Source organism: Triturus cristatus, chromosome 4_2, assembly GCF_964204655.1.
Source record: "Triturus cristatus chromosome 4_2, aTriCri1.1, whole genome shotgun sequence".
Lineage (NCBI taxonomy): Eukaryota > Metazoa > Chordata > Amphibia > Caudata > Salamandridae > Triturus > Triturus cristatus.
The window spans coordinates 363,204,943-363,226,243 of NC_140586.1; the positions used below are offsets into that span (position 1 = coordinate 363,204,943).

Below are 21,301 nucleotides of genomic sequence, written 5' to 3' on the forward strand. Positions count from 1 at the left end.
CCATTCAAAAGATATTTGAAATATATGACAACCAATCCTAAGATTTTAAAGTATATAAGTGGAGGTGGCAGTAAAACTTGACATGATTAGAAGAAGGGAAGGGGAACGAATATGTGTAATATGCGATGTAAGTTGTATTTATTGGTATGATGACATTTAGGAAGCTTTGTCTCCAAATGATATGCAGGTTTGGATACGGCGAGTATTTGTTTGTCGACCTGTTTATTGTAGAAATCAAGCATCAAAAAAGGAAGATGTAGGCTTTACCTGAGCATAGCATTAAAGCAAGAGAACTACCATAACAGAAGACCACCATGTATTACAATGCTTCTCAATTAATGCAAGCCCAATAGAGCATATTTGGTAGGCATCTGTGCTTTTATCAAAGACTCAGAATTGGATGTTGTGGCAGGAATAAAAACATGATGTCATGAAACGTCGAGTCCCAGGCTAGTACTCGCCATTGCACACTTGGTGATCATAAATGTAATACATCGTCTTAAAGCTCCTACAAACGCAAAGCAAGTAAAGTGTGTTTATGAAGGAAAAAAGTATTCAGACAGATCGCAGTCTATCAACAACGTAAAGGCTTGCATTTATTCATGATCTCAGATACTAAAGTTATGAGGGCAGATTTGAATTGTTATTACAGAACTTACAATATTCCTCACCTCAAATCCTGTGAGAAACAGTTTGTTGGGATGGACCTGTCTCCTGCACGGTAAATAGAAGTGTACACCTGCATGTCAAACTAGTATGCTTATTTATTCTGGCCCTGGAGTCATGATAACTGAACATGTGCACAGCTGCTGAGAACGCAAGGTCGAAAACATGGTTCTGTGACCTGGGATAGTGCACCATCTTCATAGGCAGTGAAAACTTTGGCAGTTGACCCACATCCCCCTTCTGGAAAATGTATATAAAAGTGGGTTCCAAACCACTCCATTTTGTTCCAGATTCAAGTTCCTCAAGACCTTAGGTGTCGTCTGTTGTGTGAGCAGGGTTCGCATATACATGACAGCCAGTCTCCCAGAGGTGAATGGACATTACCATATGGTTTCAACTAGCTGGAGAAGTCTGCCTGCCTGCTCAGAGAGAGAAGAGGAATACCTGGCAGGAGGAGAAGTTCAGCATGTCCCTGAAGAGTGGTGCACCAAGACATATCAACCTGCTCATGACCGAAGCCAGCAGAGTCCCCAGTCTCCAGTTGTAGCTCTAGCTGGGAGTCTGGTGAAATAATACTCACAAGTCAACACATTCCTGTCAGGTATCCTTGCCATTGTCCCCAGAGGGCCTAGTGGAATGAGCCACTTGAGAAGAGCTGCTGCATAGGACTGAATGCTGCAACTGCCAAAGACGAGAACCTGCCTGCATCGACTTCAGGGGATGCATCTGGTGAAGACCAATACCACTCTGTGTTAGCCCACAGGCTGTGACAGCAGACAATAACATCAAAATATATAATCAAAAATATCACTTTAGGAGGCTAAACAGAACCACAATGATACTCAACGGGAAACGCTCCACATGCTCACCCGCCAGACACATCAAAGCCCCGACAAGAAGGGAAAAGAGTGGCTTCCAGTCCCAAGTGGCCCACATTAACATTTATATTGCTCACATGAAACATCGGTGGACAACATATAAACAGATGAAAGAAGCCTCATGTTCATTAACCAACTCTGTAATGCACAACAATAACAGCCTATCAATAAACACGGGTAAAGTAATGTATAAGGTCCCGTAAGTTAAATGGGGGGCCAGGAGCAACTGAAATCCCCATTCCATATACAAGTTGAATTTAGACAATTGGGTGACCAGGCTACAGCCTCTTTTTTGTCTTATTCTTATGAACTGCCATGTGTCCCAAATTCGTAGAAAGGTTTCATCCTGTTGCCAATCCACAAAAAGGGAGACCGGGTTATGTAGTGAAATAATAGGAATACATTTTATAGACACATACACACAAATATAAAATCCCAAACCCCACAACAACCATTTCAGGTGAGGGACAGTTTTAAACCTATGTAAGTAGTGAACCAGACAAGGCCAATCAAGGGATGTGCTGAAAAAGATAACTGTGGGTTACGCAGAAATACACCGGTCACAGTGCACATTAGTTTTAGGAAACACACATAAAATCTGTATGGACAATTTAGCTGCGCTGAATCACATTAATAGAGTAAATTTCTTTGCAGATTCAAACTTAACAGGACATCAATAATTGGTATAGACACCACAGAAAAGGTCACCACATTTCTATGTTAAACAAACACAACAAGAGGTCAACGGTAAAAATGTGTTTTTGCCCCGTCATGAAGCACGGAGTATAGGCTGTAAACAAGGGTGGAGTCTGCCCTAACCAAGCCTGTTGAGAATATGCGAGTCAGATAGGCGTGGATGGGTCGAGTGACGTCAAACAAGAGATAACCACTCGCTATGCAGGTAAACAAAAATGTGTTTCTATGATTATCTCACCCTGATAAACTGAACCCAAAAGAGGGGGCTTCTGCTAATCATAGGCATGTACAGTGTTTAGGTACTATCTTATCTGCCCAGCTTGCTATTTGCGTCACAGAAGAATTAGTAACCGGTGTTTTTGTGGCTTTTCCAGTATATATACTACTGCGTGTAATCCAGAACTTTGAACTTCAAACCTTGGTCTCTGTTTGAGGCTAGCTGATTTTCCCAATTGACTGATTATTAAAATGATATTATTGTGTAAAATTGTTCTGTATTACATTATTAGATTTTCCTCCAACATATTGGCGTGCCAGCCAGGACTTCTGCTTGACTTCACCAATTGCCAGCCCAGAATACTTCTTGTCCCCCAAGAAGTGACTTGCACACCTTTGAAAGGTAAAAGAGATGCAGTTGTTCAGTAAAAGTCTCTGCATTTCTAAGGGGCAGGTGTTTGGTGTTTTTTTTTATGGTGGGAACTGTGTGAGGTCCGTTCCGTTTTATATGTAAAGACAGTAGCAATTTTTACAATAATATATCATTTTATTGTTTGCATGCAAGAATGTGTATTAACACACTATTAAGGGATCCCAGAGGTAAGACCGGAAGCTACTAGGGACTCAACTAAATAAGTTGGAAGTGGTCAAGGCAGAACCGGGTTTGAGGCCGAGTGATCCATGTATGTTCTGCAAAATAGTGAAAAGTTGACCTCTCTATGAATCCAGAGACAAGTGACAAGTAATGTTTTATTTGCCCTCGTATGTAATTTAGAATTAATGCAGTAGTGTTTTGATTGCCTTAGTATGAAATTTAGTATTGCTGTATATGTACGTGTATGAAATGTGTCCACATAATAATGTTAGTATTTAAGTTTATGCTATTTAGTGTATAATTTAGGAAGAAGTATTCGCTTTCCTATTTTTATGAGGGTTAAGTTACAACATTATACATGAAATTTTAAGTAATTGACTGTATTGGGTTAATATCCCAACAGTTAACGAATCAATTATACGAGACCCCAAATTAATTATCAATTTTTATAACGGTCAGGCTGTCGCCCTCTCTAAAGGAACTGACCTTAGTAGACCAGTAATACCAATACCATTGAGTAACACCTTAATGTTAGAAATGTACGAATGCCTAGTTATTATACTATTAACCTCTAGGCCTTAATACAACTTACATTGACATAACTGAAGTACCCCTGTCAGACAATTAAAAAAGAACTATCTAAAGATCTAATGCAAGACTATTATCCTCCATGGTAGAAGTGGTAGTAGCCTCATGAACCCCATAATAACCGACACTACTAACTATTATCCCCAGTATGAAACTATAGCGCCTCAAGATTGGAGGCTAGGAGAATTATCAAACAGTATAGACTGGGGCTTACACACATTTCTTACAGAAAGAAGAATTATCAGCTACTATAAATAAAATAACTAAGTACCTTTCAGGTAACTGCAAACAAGACCTTTGCATACTCCGAATACAGGAGTTTGTTTTAAAATCTATAAAACCTGTCAGTTGTTTTCTCAAAATTAAGGCATCCTCTAGAATACCTCTAAAAAGAATTGACCAATCCCCCAGGAGTAGTGAGGGAAGTGGTCTAGGGATAAATATATTTGATGTTCACTTTCTCGACCTAATAAGAGTTGATGTGAAGTTTGGAAATACCCCATGAAGTAAATAGAACTCCACTTACATTGTAAACTATAGTACATAAGATCAAGTTCACTAAAAAGATATGGGTCTCCTCTAGAACACATGATTAAGGTTTTCTCAGGAGACAAGGACAGAATAAATCAATATTGCAAAGAATGGCATAAAACAACGTTAAATCTTGCATATGCCTGGCCCAAAGAAGGCACATTTGATGTTATGATAGAACATATGGCCGCCCTTCTACAAAGCAAATTCAAGGGAAGTAAACCAGAGAAAAGGAAGACCACACTAGACCTACGGAAGGTCTTTTGTGAAACAAATATGCAAAAGTCAAAGATAAAGTCTCAGAACACCCCTTCAGCTCCTCCACCTACCAAGACGTTAGTGCAAAGGTCCGGGGCATGTACACGATACAACTTGGTGCACTGCACTCACTACCCACCTCTTCACAGCCTCCTGTTGTGGGATACACGGACCCAGAGTATAGCCCACCATCGGAATCTTCTAAACATGGAGAGTACATTAGTATATCTCCATGTCCTAGAAGGGCTAGTACACCATGGGAGAAGTTGGGTGGGGACAGTACTAAATATGGAGGGACCATGGACGCCACATTTACACTTCATTTGGAGGATGAGATGTCCACCACTAGGAAAGATGGGGGTGCACTTAATGAAGGGTCAAGGGCCTCACAGAGAATGGGTGGTGCTAGAAAACAGGAAGATTTTTGGAAAAAACCAAGTCCCAACAATACATTTAGACAAGAAGGGTAGATTCCATACCATAACATCCTCCCAGAGGGTGCTGGTGGTTTATGCACCTAGGAGCAGAGAAGAATAGTATAGGAAAGTGGGTTGGAATGCAGGAGGATGGACACGTGGACCCAAGAGCGACTCAGGAAAGGGAAAAAGGGCCCCTGGGACAGTGGAGGGACCCAAATTGGCCACATGTGATTGAACATAGAGGACCAGAGGACACATGGTATCAAAAAAAATCCTACAAATGATCAGAGGAGGAATTAGATGACATCACTGAACACAAACAGAATGTCCTGCTTGAGGAACGTAACAGGGAACAATTGCACTATGCCTGTGAGGGAGAAGAAAGTAATAAGGCAGGACAAGCATTCAATGGTGCGCATGTTTATTTATTTATTCACTTATAGAGCGCATGGTTACACCAATCGGTGTGTCCCCGCGCTGAGACATCAAAATGGACCAGATAGAGCCGAGCGATGATCAGAGATCTGTTTTGAGAAATAGCCATGTCTTCAATTGTCTGCGAAAAATATATTCGCTAGGCTCCGTTCGCATGTATGCCCATAAGGGAGAAATGGGAGTTTGTTTTAAAATCTATAAAACCTGTCGCACTTGTTTTCCCAAGATTAAGGCATCCTCTAGAAGACCTCTAAAAAAAATTGACCAATCCACCAGGAGTAGAGAAGGAAGGGGTCTAGGGATAAATATATTTGATGTTCACTTTCTTGACCTAAAAAGAGTTGATGTGAAGTTTGGAAATACCAATGACGTTTGGCATAGCAGGAAATATGACACTGAGGAAAGATCTGGCACGTGTACGCCCCGTGTGTCCAGGCAATGATTTGACAACCAATGAAATAGTAGCCCAAAATGAAAATAGTTGAGAGTTATGTTGTCCCTTTTACAGACAGCCTAGCAGATTGGACAGAAGGATTGACATCACAGATGACACCATGGCCGTGAGAGGGTTCCTTGGAACCCAGAGACATGGTAAATGCAGAAAAGGACATTTCTCAAGGCATAGGGGATCCTTAGTGGGACTATCCCTATATGAAAGAAAGTCTCTGAGTGTGGTAGAGGTGTGCTCGTAAGTATGACTCGTCACCCTACAGGCCATAGGACTACAGTCCTGACACAATTGCCCTTGATATTTAAAGGCCCAGGAGCGCCTCAGTATATACCAAGGCCCCAGATGGACAAAGAAGAAGATCTTTAAAAAACAGTTGCCACTGCTCGCTGAAGGGGCTGGGAAATGGATAGCAGCTTTAGAAAAACAAACTGCAGGGATTACTCTTGCAATAGGGTACATTAAAAGCTTACTAAGTTCCCCTCAGGAGATGAGAAAGGCACATTTTTCACAAAGGCAGAAGTAAAGGATGCGACACTGACCAATCCAAAATGTGAGGGGGCACCCTTTAGCAGAATGAGGGGAATTGTTTGGAAAAAAATGAGAAAATGTATCCAGACAGGACAGACACTGGGTCTCCTATGACTCAGACAATGCAGCCAAATGAGGATCCAGCCCAATTCCTTAGCAGAATGCAGGAAAAATGGACACAAGAAGTAGAGGAGAATTGAACCGTGACTGGAGAGAATGCAATACTGTTTTATAACATAGTGAAAGCTGAAGTGCAGGACAACCTGGATTATATAGTGGCCATAGATGCCAAACCATGGACAGGGATACAGGCACACAATACATTTCTGTAAGAAGAGACAGGAGAAGAAAACAAGCATTTGCAATGCAATCGGTCTCGCCTTTAGGACCTTATTATGTATTTAGTTATGCAGCACATTAGCCTGGGTGCTGAAACATCTACTGTTCTTTAACATGGAGGGAAAGTAAGCACCAAACTGCGTGACTTGCCAGGTATGGGAACAGAGAGAGAAATATTGCCTTTCAGCGGGAAAAGGTATAGTCCAAAGCTCTGTTTTTAATACAAAAGCAGGGCCTTTGGTGGTCATATCACTGAAAAAACAAGATTTGAAAAAAATATTTTCGATGGGTGCTCATGGAAGACAGTTTCTATGGACTGGAAACTAGGGAATGCTAAAGTGATTCTGGTATTTTACTGACCTCCGCTAATCGTTTTCTATTAAGGAAGTTAAATAGAGGCAGTTGCCAGAAATTGTTTAAAGAGAAAGTCCCTCGTCGGGCGCCCTCAATGCGATCCAGCCAGGTCTCGCCCCGGGTCCCAACGGGTTCCCCATGGAATTCCTTCGGTCCCACATGACTCTATTGGGGCCTCACTTGTTGGCGACCATTGCGGATGCAACTGACCTGGGAAGTCTGCCTAGAGACTGGCGGCACGCCGAAATTGTGCTTTTTCCTAAACCTGGCAGACCCCCCAAAGACCCATCTTCCTATCGCCCCATCTCCCTTATTAATTTTGAACCCAAATTATTGGGTAAAGTCTTGGCCGACTGCCTCCGGGGGTGTGTCGCTGATCTGATTCACCCCGACCAGTCGAGCTTTATGCCGCAGAGGGCTACGAGACATAACATCAGACGAGTCCACAATGCCATTGCTGCGGCCCCTACCTTAGGCCGTCCTGCTGCCCTGCTGTTAGCCGATATTGACAAGGCTTTTGACTCCTTAAGCTGGGTCTATCTTTTTCAGCTGCTTGAAGTGGTTAACTTCGGGCCCCGTTTTTTGACTTATGTACGCCTGTTGTATACGAATTTGATGGCGTCCGTCCGGATTGCAGGACACCACTCCCGCCCTTTCCCGATCCAGAGGGGTACCTGTCAGGGCTGCGCACTTTCTCCATTGTTGTTCGCCTTGGCAGTCGAGCCTCTGGTGGCCTGGGTCAGAAGTGACCCGGTGCTCAGGGGGTTCGATTGGTCTCGCTCACGGTCGGATCGTATAGCCTTATACGCTGATGACGTTATTTTTTTCATGACAGACCCGTGGTACTCTGGACCCCGAATCCTGGAAATCCTTAGGGTATTTGGTGGCACCACCGGCCTTCACACTAATCCCTCAAAATCCGTTCTCTTAGTCAGTGTGTGGACATCAAGGCCGTGAATCGTGGGCTGCGCAGCAGTAGCGAGCCACAGACGGGTTTAAATATTTGGGGATTTACATCTCCCCTTGCCCCAAGATCTCTTGGACACATAATATCACCCCATTAATGGTTAGCCTCAAGAACGAAACAGCGGTATGGTCTGCTCTCCCTTTGTCCTTATATGGGCGCTCAGCCATTTTTAAGCTGGTGTCTCTGCCTCGGATTTTATATCGCCTCCAAAATTTCCCGTACCCTATCCCTCATGCTTGGTTTACACAAGTGAAGGCAATACAAAGAACTTCCTATGGGGTGGTGGGGTTGTTCGTGTGGCGCTCCGCACATGTACACAGTCCACGTATTGTGGAGGGATCGCGGCTGCCGATGTTTATTCCTATTATGTTGCGTCTCACATACTGGTCATCGATGAACTATGGTACAATTCTCCCACGGACCCGGCATACTTCATTGAACATGCCGCTATAGAACAAGTCCCCCTACTCCACCTATTATATAGCTACACAAGGCTAGATCATTTACCGCCGGCCAGCAGACTAGCCATTCAGATGTGGCGGACTAAGACCAGACAGATGGGATGGAAAGGGTGACTAACTCAACAAACCACCCTGTGGCAGGGTACATGTCTCAGGACGGCTATTGCACTGAGAGGGTTTCGGGGATGGGACCTGATTAGGATTTCGACCCTAGGCGATGTCATGAAGGGTACCATGTTAAAGTCATCCCAACAACTACAAACTGATTTCGGCCCACACAAGTCACAATGTTATAAATTTTTACAGCTCCAAAACGCACTCTCCCCCCAGATTTGTAATATGTAGACCCTCCCGGAGTTCCAGCCCTTGGAGGGCCGTCTGCTAATGGGTGACCTCGGACTGCATAAAATTAGGCAAATTTATCAAACGCTGACACACACCCCCACTACTCTGGACAAGACCAGACTGGCCTTGCAGGCAGACATTCCTGAATTGACAGATGATGATTGGGCCGAAGCGATAGCCAGCCCTAGGGGCGCAGCTGTCTCTACACGCTTCAGGCTCATCCAGTTCAAATATTTGCATAGAGTTTATTACACTAGGGTACGTCTGTGGCGAATGGGGTCATTCAGTCCCCAGTATGCTTGTGGTGTGTCAGTGAGGAGGGGTCCTTCTTCCATACTGTGTGGACCTGTAGGACCCTACAGCCCTTTTGGAACAGGATTCGATCATGTCTTAATGAGGTGTTGGGGTGGGTGCTTCCACTGGACCCACGGCTGTTTCTTTTACATTCCACGGACGACATTGGGGGGGATCGCTACAAACAACATCTATTGTTCCTTGCCCTCACTATTGCTAAGAGAGACATTGCACTATGTTGGAAGGCATCATCTCCTCCGACTATAGGCAAATGGAAGGCTGAACTAAACAGGTGTATGAGAGCTGAGATCGCTGTCTTTGAAGCTCAGGCTGCCCCCGGAAACACCGTAAAATATGGACACGATGGGCGACATATCGTGGAATTGACTTGCCCCCCCTGCCTGAGGAGGACCCATTAGGGATACCCTTTGCTTCCCGCCCGGCATCACCCCAAACTATGTTGTTTGCTTGTATTACCATCTTATAGTGATGTATACTGGGAATCTGTTGAATCATGTGCTGTATCTTGGAGTTTGACCACTGTCTGCATATTGTATTTATTTGTTGTTTACCTGTATGTTTGGCAGGGCCTGTTTATTCTTATGGAAATGGTTTTGCTGCATATACTGTCCAAATGATCATACGTGCCACTGTGGGGCTACTGCCCGATATACTGCAAAATGACCAAATACAATTTGTTGTTAAAAAAAATAATAATAATTAAGTCCCTCAGCAGAAATAAATTCTGGTATTTTACTGACCTCTGCTGGTCGTTTTCTATCAAAACACTTAAATAGGCATTTGAACAGAAAAAAAGGCCCTAAGCGGAAGCAGACAAGGCCTAGGGCTGATCTCCTGAGCCCACAAAGTACATACACAACTAAGTATATATACTAAAGTATATACAAGAGGTCTCGAATGCTCGACCTAAAAAGTGAGAAAGATAAACTAGAGAAAGCAGCAGCCAAATTAGTCCAGCAGAAGTTGACCAAGAAAACAGAAGGAGGAATTGCCACTGCCACCACCCAGCTAGCTGCAATGTCCCTTGGTATAACCTCTCTGGGCACCCTGATGCTACCCAACAAGTATGCTCAGAGAAGCAACAACAGGAATAATGGAAGAGGAGGGCATGGAAGGTTTTGTGGAAATAGAGTAAACACATTCCAGAGTGGACAGACATGCCACTATTGCAAGATGCCAGGATATTTCATTAGAGATTGTAGGTTCAAAAAGGAAGATGAATTTAACAACCAGACAAGGGCGACATATGGCCAACAAATGGCATCACCTGGTGGTATTGTGGCACAACCTGCCACAAGTCCCAATGTGATATACCTCCGCAACCCCAAATGCAATTGATGCCTCAACCACAGATACAGCCCCAGCAGTTACAGCAACCCATGCCTCAACTGCAGTACGGGCCACAACAGACAGTGCAGCCAACCTGCAGCACCAGAACCTACAAGGAGGGGAAATTGTCAGGGGAGGGAACCCATTCCAGCAAAATTACATGGGAGAATATGCCCAATGAAGGTGCCCGCGGAGTAGTCTTATGTGTCCAGTCTTATCGGTGACTCACAGGCCAGACGAGGAACACACTGACGGTAGCCATGAATGAAAAGGAGTACACCTTTCTCATCGACACTGGGGCCACTAGGTCCTATACGCGTGAGAGGGGGCTCCCATTGTCAAATTCATCAATGGACACACAGGGGTTCTGCAGGGCTGTGACGAGGGTTCCTTTCACTAAACCTGTGGAGATGGAAATTGGCGTGAGGTATGTTGACAGCTGTTTCTTCTTCTCCCCAATGCCCCAGCTAACTTGCTAGGACGTTGCATCATGGCAAAGTTAAACATGATCATTTTGAAGAGGATGGATCTATGAAATTTTCTGAAACACGGGAGAAGATCAGTTCCTCTGTCGTGGCACACACTTGTCAGGTATCACTGTATGCGTACAGTATTTGTCGCTGGGAGATCTGAATTTCAGATCGTAATGCCCTCACACACCTGTTAGGGTGTCATGCTTCATCATTGGGCACTCCTTGTCAGACCGGCGCTGCAATGTCCAACGGGCCTGGTGGCTTCTTTAGCGGAGTTCTTTTGATCTGAGATCCACGTATGTGAAGGGTGTATGTGGGCAACACGTGTTTGGTGTGTGCTAGAGTGAGTAAGTCGTTTAAAATAGGCTCCAGACCTATGAATATTTTTATTCCGAAGTAGGACTGGGACTAAGATAAAAACAGTGGTGCTACCAGCAGGTCTTAAGGTACCCAGGTAGCTAGTGAGTAGGTGTGGTCGACATGTTTCGTGTCAAGATGCTCCAAAATCGAGCAACACTTCTTTAGGACCGAGAGAATGTAAAGGTGCTGAACCCCGCATGGGAACACCAATAGAGAACAACCCCGGATGTGGGTTATGTTAATAAATCAGTGTAAGGTCCCGAATCGGGAACCTGTCGTGTGTCTCCACCTGTGCAGAGGGAGACAAAGGAAAAGAAGGACAAAAAAACGACATGAGTGGATCCGGTCCAACATAATCTACACACAAAGTGAATGAGTTATATAGACTCAGGAGACCACACTCGTGGGGGAGTATATCTAGATAAAACCTCTAGCTATCTAAGACAAGGTGAATCTAGAAAGGGTACATTGACAGGGTTAACAATTAAAATAAGGTTAAATATCTCAAACGGAGGTGATGAGAAAATCGCCTATAACAGCCTGAGTACACAACCACAGGCTTCCGTCCTTATTGTGCAGAGTGAAAGAAGCAGTCAAAAAGTCAAAACCTTGCTCGATCTTACCTTATTTGGTGAAAAGGTCCACTTCATAGAAGTAGGGGAGTGGGCCCAACCACTAGCGGAGACCAGCTAGAACAAAAATTACAAAGAAAGAACAGTACTTGCAAATACATAAGAATTGGTAGAAAGACATTATCCTATGGGCACGGGGAGACCTGTGCCCATCGCTAGACAGGAGGTGAGAGAACCAGTCTCTAAACCGTGTTAGTGTCTGAAAGAGGGTTTTTTGAAAGAAATCGCCTTTGAGCTAAACATGATGTTCTGAAAAAAGCGGCAGGGGGAGGTGCAGGTAATATTACATACTGTAAACACCGTGATCGCCCCGTCTCTAAGTGTGCTAGATAGAGATGCATCGCTCGAGAGAAATATCAGATAAAGAGCAAGTGCAAAACTCGGGATGGGCCGATAGGGGCACCGGTACAAAAATAACCGATGTCAGCATGTACGTTTGCTGTTTAGAAAGACCCACTAATGGTTAAGAAAATAGTCGTGGTGGAGACATTTGAATATCAAGGGGCGTGCATGTGGCAAGTATTACACACCGAGTCGGTTAAAGCGAGGTGTGCAAGCTCGCAAAAGGCAGCACCAGTGAAATCATGCCGGTTAAGAAGGGTAGGTGAGGTCACTTACCAAAGTTGGAAGGAGGGCAATGCCTGTCGTTCCTAGAAATCTCCCCGACCTCTGAATGTTACCGGTATCAAGGAAGCGCCGGTATTTTAAAGGCATGGTCCCGTTCTCGTAGGAAGCGCAACGTCACGTGAGGGGTCGCCATCTTTTCCCCACTGAGTGTGCCTGACTAAGAGAAGACAGACTATGTCTCGAGTTGAGACGGGCCTCAAGGGAGAATGATAATCATCCAAGAGTGCCAAATAAAATGGGGAATCTATGGCTGAGCACAGAGAAACTCAATTGAGGTGCCATGAAAGGAGGACACAGAACGGTCATGAGTGTCAGAAGGCTAAAACTAAGGTCATTAGTAATTTACCGCTAGTGAAATGGTTATCGGTCTGATAGGGAGACCAAGGAGGGTTCAATAAAAACAGTGTATGTAAGTTGTGTAGGTTAAATAAATGAATGTCTGTAAGGGCACTTGTGTTCAGAGGCCTATGTGTATGATGAATCTAGAAATTCCTATTTACAAACGTTGGCAACCATATTCATCAGAAGTTCTTTTTGTCACAGATGAGAAACCGTTTTCATTAGAGTTCGGTTATCGGTCAGAGGGGGAGACCAAAGACCGTCCCATAAAAAACGGTGTGATACAGTTATATAGGTTATCTAGGTTAAATAGACGGAAGTCTATAAGGGTACTCATATTCAGAGACCTGTGTGTATGGTGAATGCAGAAGTTCCTTTATTCAATGGTGGAGGACCATATTCATTAGGAGTTCTTTGTTCACAGATGGGTAACCATATTCATTAAAGTTCGTACCATGAGATATCGTCATTCAGGCCCCTGTGATGTGTAGACAAGCGAAATATCTATCTTTGCTCTGTTTCAAACAGATTCTGCGTATTCCAGTTTGGATTGCTTTCTATTACTGTCCAGTACATTTCATCTGCTTCATGTGGGTGGGAGAGAAAGTGTGAACTCATTTTGGTTGTTGTCCGTGTACTGGTGCGGTATTCCATAGGGTTCCTTGTCAGTTTCTCCGATTGTTTATCGGACGAGTGTGGACTAATGTGTCACGAAGATTACTGGTCCTTTTATGGGCAAATCTCGGTAATGGCAATGAGAGTTTGCCTGTGGAGATGATTTTCCAATGCTTGCGGATGAGTCTTTGAATTGTATTCGATTCTGGTGTGTACGTGGTGACATGTCATCAGGTCTTCAGTTCTTCTTCGTTTAGGTTCCAACAGTGCCTCCCTATTGTTGTTAAGTGCTCTTTTGTATGATTTCTTAATGATATTCAGCGGGTAATCCCGGACTGCTAAATTAGTACTCAGACTGACGGCTTCCTTTTTGTAGTCAGTGGTTGATTCACAGTTCCGGCGGAGGCGTAAAAATTGGCCGAAAGGTAGGTTGTCCCCAAGTGCTTTCAGGTGATGGCTCCCATGGAGTAGAAGATTGTTACGATCTGAAGGTTTTTTGTAGGTATGAGTGGATAGGCGTCCATCCCTGAGGTTAATGGTGAGGTCCAGAAAATGTATTTCTGTAAAGGATACGGTCCTAGTGAACCGTAAATAGGGATCCAAGGAGTTGACCCATGTACAAAAGTTGTCACATGTTTCAATGTTTCCTTTCCAGAAGATGAGAATGTCATCTATGTAACACCTCCACAAAATGATGTTGTTCGCATACATGTTGTTATCTGCGAGGTGGAGGCGTTCAAATTCGGCTACATAGAGACAGGCCAGGCTTGGCGCAAAAGTGCTCCCCATGGATGTGCCCTGGGTCTGGTGGTATAACTGGTCTTGAAATTGAAAGAAATTCTCGCACATTGCTAGTGTGGCGCATTCCATTATGAAGGCCACCGGAGTCTTTGATGTCCAATTCTCTGCAAGTAGGCGTTCTTCAACCACTCTGCCTGAGGAATATTAGTATAAAGCGCCTCCACATCCAATGTCATCAGGAGGTTTATCTCTTCGCTCCTGGTGGTATTTGAGATGAGGTTTAGGACGTCTCTTGTGTCTTGTAGGTACGAGGGAATTTTTTTCACCAATGGTTGTAAAAAGCAGTCGCAGAATTTGCTCGGTGGTTCTAGCAGTGAGCCAATCCCGGATACTATTGGGCTGTCCTCACCCAAAAGTATCCTTTAGGCACAAGCCAATTGTGTATTTTAGTCGTGTTAGACTTGGTACCATTGGCGAGAGTATCCCTTCCATCTTTTCCGATTGCCTCCTCTGTTTTTGATATGTTTTGCTGGTTTAGATGCTTTGGGCACACTGTGCCACTGCTATCCAGTGCCACAGTGCAAGTGCTCCCTATTGTAAATTGATGTATTGATTAGTGATTCCATGAATGGCTTATTTAATTTACTTGTCAAACCCTAGTACAGTGCACCATGGGTGCCCAGGGCCTGTAAATCAAATGCTGCTGGTGGGCTTGCAGCCCTGGTTGTGCCACGCACAGAAGCAGCCTGTAAAGTGTCTCTCAGGCCTGCCATTGCAGAGCCTGTGTGCAGTCTGGTACTGTCATGTCTACTTGGTAAGTGCACCCACTTGCCAGTCCCTAAACCTTCTCTTTTCTACATATCAGACACCCCTAAGGTAGGCCCTAGGGCACGGTGCATTGTATGTAAAAGGTAGATCATGCCCTGATGTGAATGGCATGACCCGAAAGTGAATTACAGCCTATTTCGTTTTTCACTATTGCAAGGCTACCTGTCCCCATAGGCCAGAATAGGCAGTTTGATTTTAACATTTTATAATCCTAACTGACCCAGGGTACATGGTAGAAATTCTAGTTTAGTATGCCTGAACTCAGAATGATAAAATGTATATTTTAGTGAAGTTGGTTTTAACATAATGCGTTTGAAAATACCACTTTTAGAAAGTAGGTATTTTCTTACCTAACCATCCAGCCTGCCTCTGCTAGTTTGTGTATTGTTTGTCTGGTTTGTGAGTGACAGGGGCTGGGGAGACTCCAGGAGACAGGGTGAGTCAGCACAGAGCTGAATAGACCTATCTGCATGTAGAGTGGTGAGAAGGAGTAGCGCCTGGGTCTGAATAGGGCTGTGCCTGCCTTCTACAATGCTGGCTCCACCTCCTGTGGTGTGTCTGAGGACCCTGGCCCACACTGACAAAGGAAGAAGGTGTACTCTGGCAGGATGCACCCAGAACTGGTTTGAACTAGGTACAGGACCCCCTGCCTTCAGAGGACAAAGGATCTAGGAGTATAAATACTGGCACCCAGACCCCAAGACTTTAGATCACTTCTGGAAAACAAGACAAACCTTTGCCAAGAAGAAGAACCAAGGAAGCTGCAGGAGTTTGGACTGCCCCTCTGCCAAATTGCTGTTTGCTGGGTTGGCCTGCAGTGGTCTCTTCATTGCCAAGGAAAGGAGAAGGAACTTTTAAGCAACTTTCATCATCTTGCAGAATATTTCTCCAAGGGCTTGAATTTGAGCTTGCCTCCTGTCTGAGGTCTCAGGGATACAAAAGACTTCACCCCTTCTGTTTGCCTGCATCTGGAACTTGCTGTTCTAGCTGCTGCATAAGGAATTTGCAACACCGATGCCGTAATCTGTATTGAAGCCGTGAGAGCTGCTCCGACTTACAACGTAGACCCGACGTCGGCCACCGTGCCACATCGATGCTAGCAAACATCGTAAGCCTGCCATAGCCGTGAGCGCTGCTCAGACTTGCGACGTAGGCCTGACGCCTGCTACTGTGCCGCATCGACTCCGAGGCAGACATCATCGCGGAGCCAATCCGTGGGTGGTCAAGAATTCAATCGACATCGTGACATCGCACGGAACCGTGTTTTCGGCGCCATTGTGACATCACCTCCTCTCCGGTCAGAGGCCGACGCCTCCCCTGCCTGCGCAAGCATCCAGGACACCAACGCATCATCTCCCCTGAAGCAAGGAACCGACGCCGCATCTCCCCGACGCCGTGAGCCGTCTTTGTTTTCGCTTTTCCAAGGTCCTGTCTTTGTGGGTATGTTTTGACTCCGGGCCAGATGCCGCGCACCTCGCGGTCAGCGATGTACTTTGGGATTTCTTTGACCTTGACGTCGTGATAACTTCCGTTGGGGTTATCCGTTGCTAAAGACTGCTTCAAGTGAAGAACCTATTTTTGAAATGCTTTTTCCATCATGAAGTATTAATTGTGATTACAATATCGTGGATTTTTTGTCATTTGTGGTCTTGTGATAAGCCTATATAAAGAATACTTATTTTTATACAACCCGGTGTGGTGTCCATCTGTAGTGTTTTCACTGTGCTACTGTATGTGTTCACAAATGCTTAACACACTGCCTCTGAGATAAGCTTGTCTACTCGTGCCAAGCTACCAAAGGGGTGCGCAGGGGTTATCCAGGAGTGTAATCCCCTATCCCGGACTTAGAAGCAAGGGTCCCTATTTGGTCAAAGGTGAATACCATTGCCAAAGAGAGACCCCCAGTTCTAACAAGTGGCCTACTTGAGACTGTGATGAAAGGCCATTACCCTTGTGAACAAGCGCTAGCTACAGCAGCCTTTGCATTCGAGAAAAGTTCCCCCATTGTCACGGGTGCACCTCTGATGCTGTATGCTGAACCCTGCAGTGTTTGCAATAATTCAGAAAGCTACAACAAGACAGAGAGTATCAGGCTATGAAATAATATCATTGCTATCCCTGAAGGTAGTTAAATGTCACAGAGTCAAACCTACTACCTTCTTTGCGCACCCCATTTCAGACACAGATGATAATGTCCAGTACTGAGCCAGATATACTACAGATAAGTGTAGCCAAGCAACAGAAGACCCCATTCTGGGTAGCATTGCATATTTTGTGGATGGGTTTTCCATAATAGACCAGGATACAGAAGTAAGACATATAGGTGCTGCAGTGGTCAGAGCGGTGCAGCATGAATCTTCAGACACACTATAGATAATAGAACAGATAACTTTGCCACCTCAGTATTTAGTCAAGGGTGCTGTGGAAGCCCTTAAACAAGGGGAAGGAGAAATAATAACAATATACTCTTATTCAGCCTATGTTACCACGACAGTGCACTCTAGCATTATGTGGTGGAGCAGACGTGGATTCCTGAAGTCTGATGGAAGTCCCGTCATGCTCGGTCTCCTCTAGGATGACTTGATACAAACCTTAACACTGCCACATGCAGTTGCAGTAGTGAAGTGCGCAGCCTACACTAGTGCACAGGATTTAGCATCCTGCAGAAGCGCCTTGGATGACTGGGCAGCCAAAGATGCCGCAAAACGCCCCCTTAGTGACACTCGCACCACAGTTTTGGTAGCAAGTGACACGTCAACACTATTGGACCCTTTGGATGCATCAAGACATTACACTGAGACAGCTTACCTCCATCTTAGAGAGATACAATAAAGTGCCAAAGAGCATGATAAACAGTTGTTGTGTGAAGCCACAGGATGCACACAGACAGGAACAGATTTAATATATAGACAGATATCAACAGAAAAGCCTGTCATGCCCCAAGCTTACTAATAGCTCTAAACCAGTAACATCTTCCTTCACATAGTGCCAGACATGTCCCGCCAACTACGCCAGGATTGGTTCGTCCTCAACCTACATTAGATCATTACAATGTATATACACACCTGTACAGTGTGCCAGCAGTATTTACCAAGTCCCACCATTAAGGTTATAGCTTCCACAATACCCCAACCACAAGGACCGTTTAAGGAACTGCACATTGACTACATTGATATGATTGACCGGTGTAATAATTTGTCACATGGCTGCTAGGAACATAGTAGACAACTTTAAGTTAGCATAAGTACTGAAGCCAGGATGCTGCTTTTGCGCACGTTACTACAAGCTTTTATTTTTGCACAACTCTGTGTATGCCTTTCACATGAGAACTGTCTGCTATGTTCGCTCTCTACCTTTTCTCTGAGTTTAGTCTGAACTAGGTGTACAAGGTCGATAAACAATGCCTCTTGTTATTCTGTTCTGGTCAAGCCCTAGCACCTAGACAAAACATGCCCACGCAGCTGGTCCTGCTGGAGAATCATACTTTTGACATGATGGGGATGCACGCTTGGGTGAGAGACATTTGGAGAGGGACCTTTCCAGGGAGCAGAGCAACACGCACCTTTGATGTAGTAAGACGATCTATGTCCTAAGGTATGGGGTCTGCTGACAAAGCCCAGAGATCTTCTATTATATAATAATACCTATTCTATCCACGGGGAGGGAGCCTAGGCATTATTGTCCTTACTCCAGTTTTGTATAGTGAAGGCTCCCTTTGTTATGCATATTTACTCGTTGTGGCACATATACTGCATTTTAGAGCGTTAGTTAAAATAAACATTTGAACTATTTCGGTAACTGTCAGATCTTACTGTGGACAGGTACGAGAGTGCTGGCGAAAGGGTGTGTCTTGTTACCGCAATTCCTGAGAGATCCAGGAGTGTTGTGTTCTGGGGTGGGGTGTCTAATCATTAGTTTCTCCATATGTGAGGAGGGGAGCGAATGAGAGTATAGCTAGTCGGTCCTGGGCTCATGGGCACTAAGGTGGTAGGAAGGCATAGAGCCCCTATGTACCGGGGTCCCATATTCCTGCGCATAGTTCTGTTTATGTGCAGAATCCCTTCAACATGGCGCACCAACATTTGGTCTGATACTTATTCGCGAGATTCATTAGTAGCGCTTGTGCTTGTCCACAATACCCTCTCACCAATTACATGAAACGTCCGTGGTGCGTGGGTTTAACCTCCTATATTAGATTGTATAGGTTATTCAAGCTTTAGTTTTAAAAAGGTTTTTGTTGTTCTAAGCCCGGTATTGCGCTATCATTTTTTCTTTGTTCCATCTACGGTTTAATTATGGCTGCTGCAACTGCTATGCATAATCACGCGGTGGTTACTGCTCATTTGATGCAACATGGGGTTCCTGTTGCTGGGGCAGACTTCAACTTTGTAGTGGAAATGAAACCGGCTTATTGCTTCGAAGTTTTCTATTAGTGGGTTACGTTTCCAGCGGTGGATGGCGCGGATATTTACTTTCATGACCATGTGCATGCTAATGTTCCGCAAGACTTTCGCCCATACCGCTTACTTGAAGTTCCATTGACGGCTTGGGAGCATAATATGTGGTTTAATGGCACCCTTCCTCACCCTGTTACTGCGGTCAGTTTAGGCCCCATATCGGTCGACGGAGCCACATGGCCCGTTTTGGTGGGTTACACACCACACCCTAATTATCGTGGTGTACCTCAAGCAACTACAACTACATGAAACATTAGTTCATATACACAGGAGTGTGATACATGTCTCGCGATTTCCAAGCGGCTCCGGCTAGAGCCCCTCCACAGCAACCGGCCCATGGAGGTATGGTAATAAGCCCCATCATGATTAATTCAGTGATGGGGAAACGCCTTCAGAGTAGGGATAGTTTACCGTTCTGGTTAGCTGAGAAATTTGAGCAACTTGAGGCTGTTTTTCCCAATACTATCCTTGTGGATAAACACAGGATCCTTACAATGAGTTTGACAAAAGGCCTTATTCCTAACGTAGCAGATTGCAATACGGGGGGCGGGGTGTTTGCAGCAGTGTAATGCACTTTGCTTCGGCACCCTCTCCATAACTGTCCTGCCGGCGGTTATTAAGGAAGTTCAAGATGAATATGGGGCTGATCCAGCCCTGGGGTTGGGGATGAGATTGGTGAATCAGTTTCCCATAGTCTCAAACTTGACTCTTGCCAACATGAAAGGTGACACTAAAGCCTTACAGGTGCGTAATAGGTTAGAAGAAGTAGCACCAGCAGATCAACAGCACGAATTACTGAGGATAATTGGGCCAGTCTATAAAAATTTGGGACGCAATAATTTTGGGGTTAGACCTTTTATTCAGCCTCAAACTCAACCCTCTCCTCAGAAGGAGGGACGGCCATTCTTTCCTAAGATGAATTGGAATAAGAATAAACAGCAAGATCAGAAGCAAGGGTCGCATTCTGGTTCACTGACACCTGAAGCTTCAGATACGATTTACGAGACCGCTCTAAAATTAAAACCCCAGAGTGCCTGATCCTTGCTCTCCTCGTTCCTTTCAGGACTCATCGGATCTACAGTCCGGTGGAGGGGAGCGACAGGATCGTAGACAAGGCAGGACCGCACAGCAGTGACGGAACACACCACGCCAGTTTGACATTAAAGCCAAACCGCAAGGACAACCTCAATTTAGAGCCCCGTTTCAGAAGAAAAAAGTTGCAGCTTTAACAGCAAAACATGCCTCAGACGGTGAGAACCCGGCTCCTCGATTGGAGATGGGCTGTGACCTTCCTTGACAGCGCGGAGCAAGTTACCATAGTACAGGAGGTACTGTGTCCTTGTCTGGTGGCGAGAGCAACTGACACTTTCATTACAGTAGAAACAGCGGATACACGAGTTGAACCCCTATATAGTATATGAAATAGTCGTCCAAGTTGAGGGTGATATGGAACATACAATTAGGGGTATCTTTTGGGATAACCTTACCTCTTCATTGAACATATTATTGGCGGAGGCAGATTGGCTGCCTCCGTTCATTTTGGTTTCTTCGCGGGAGGACGTTATACTTCCGAGTTTTTTGCGTTACGTCCCCGAGGAGGTTAAACAGGACTATGCATCGGAATGGGCATTGGCCCTGGCGCCGGCTGTGTATCGTAATCAGGTGGACTGGGACTAACAGGCACATGCATCAAAGCTATTTGCGATCGCAAACGGCGCGAATCGCAAAAATCGGCCGTTTGCGATCGCAAAAATAGCTTTTGCGATGCATGAAACAACTTGCCACTCGCAATTTAAGAAATCGCAAATTGTGATTTCTTAAATAGCGATTGCATTTAAGGAATCCCTAATTGAGATTC

The 21,301-nt window shown here is 44.8% G+C and overlaps 1 protein-coding gene and 1 pseudogene across 9 annotated transcripts in view; one reads left to right on the top strand and one right to left on the bottom strand.

Annotated features, from left to right (window-relative positions):
* TDRD5 (tudor domain containing 5) overlaps positions 1-21,301 on the bottom strand; it is a 1,318,580-nt gene that overhangs the window by 1,222,258 nt on the left and 75,021 nt on the right. The gene's annotated exons all lie outside the window — the stretch shown is intronic.
* LOC146833890 (uncharacterized) lies at positions 4,447-10,552 on the top strand (annotated as a pseudogene).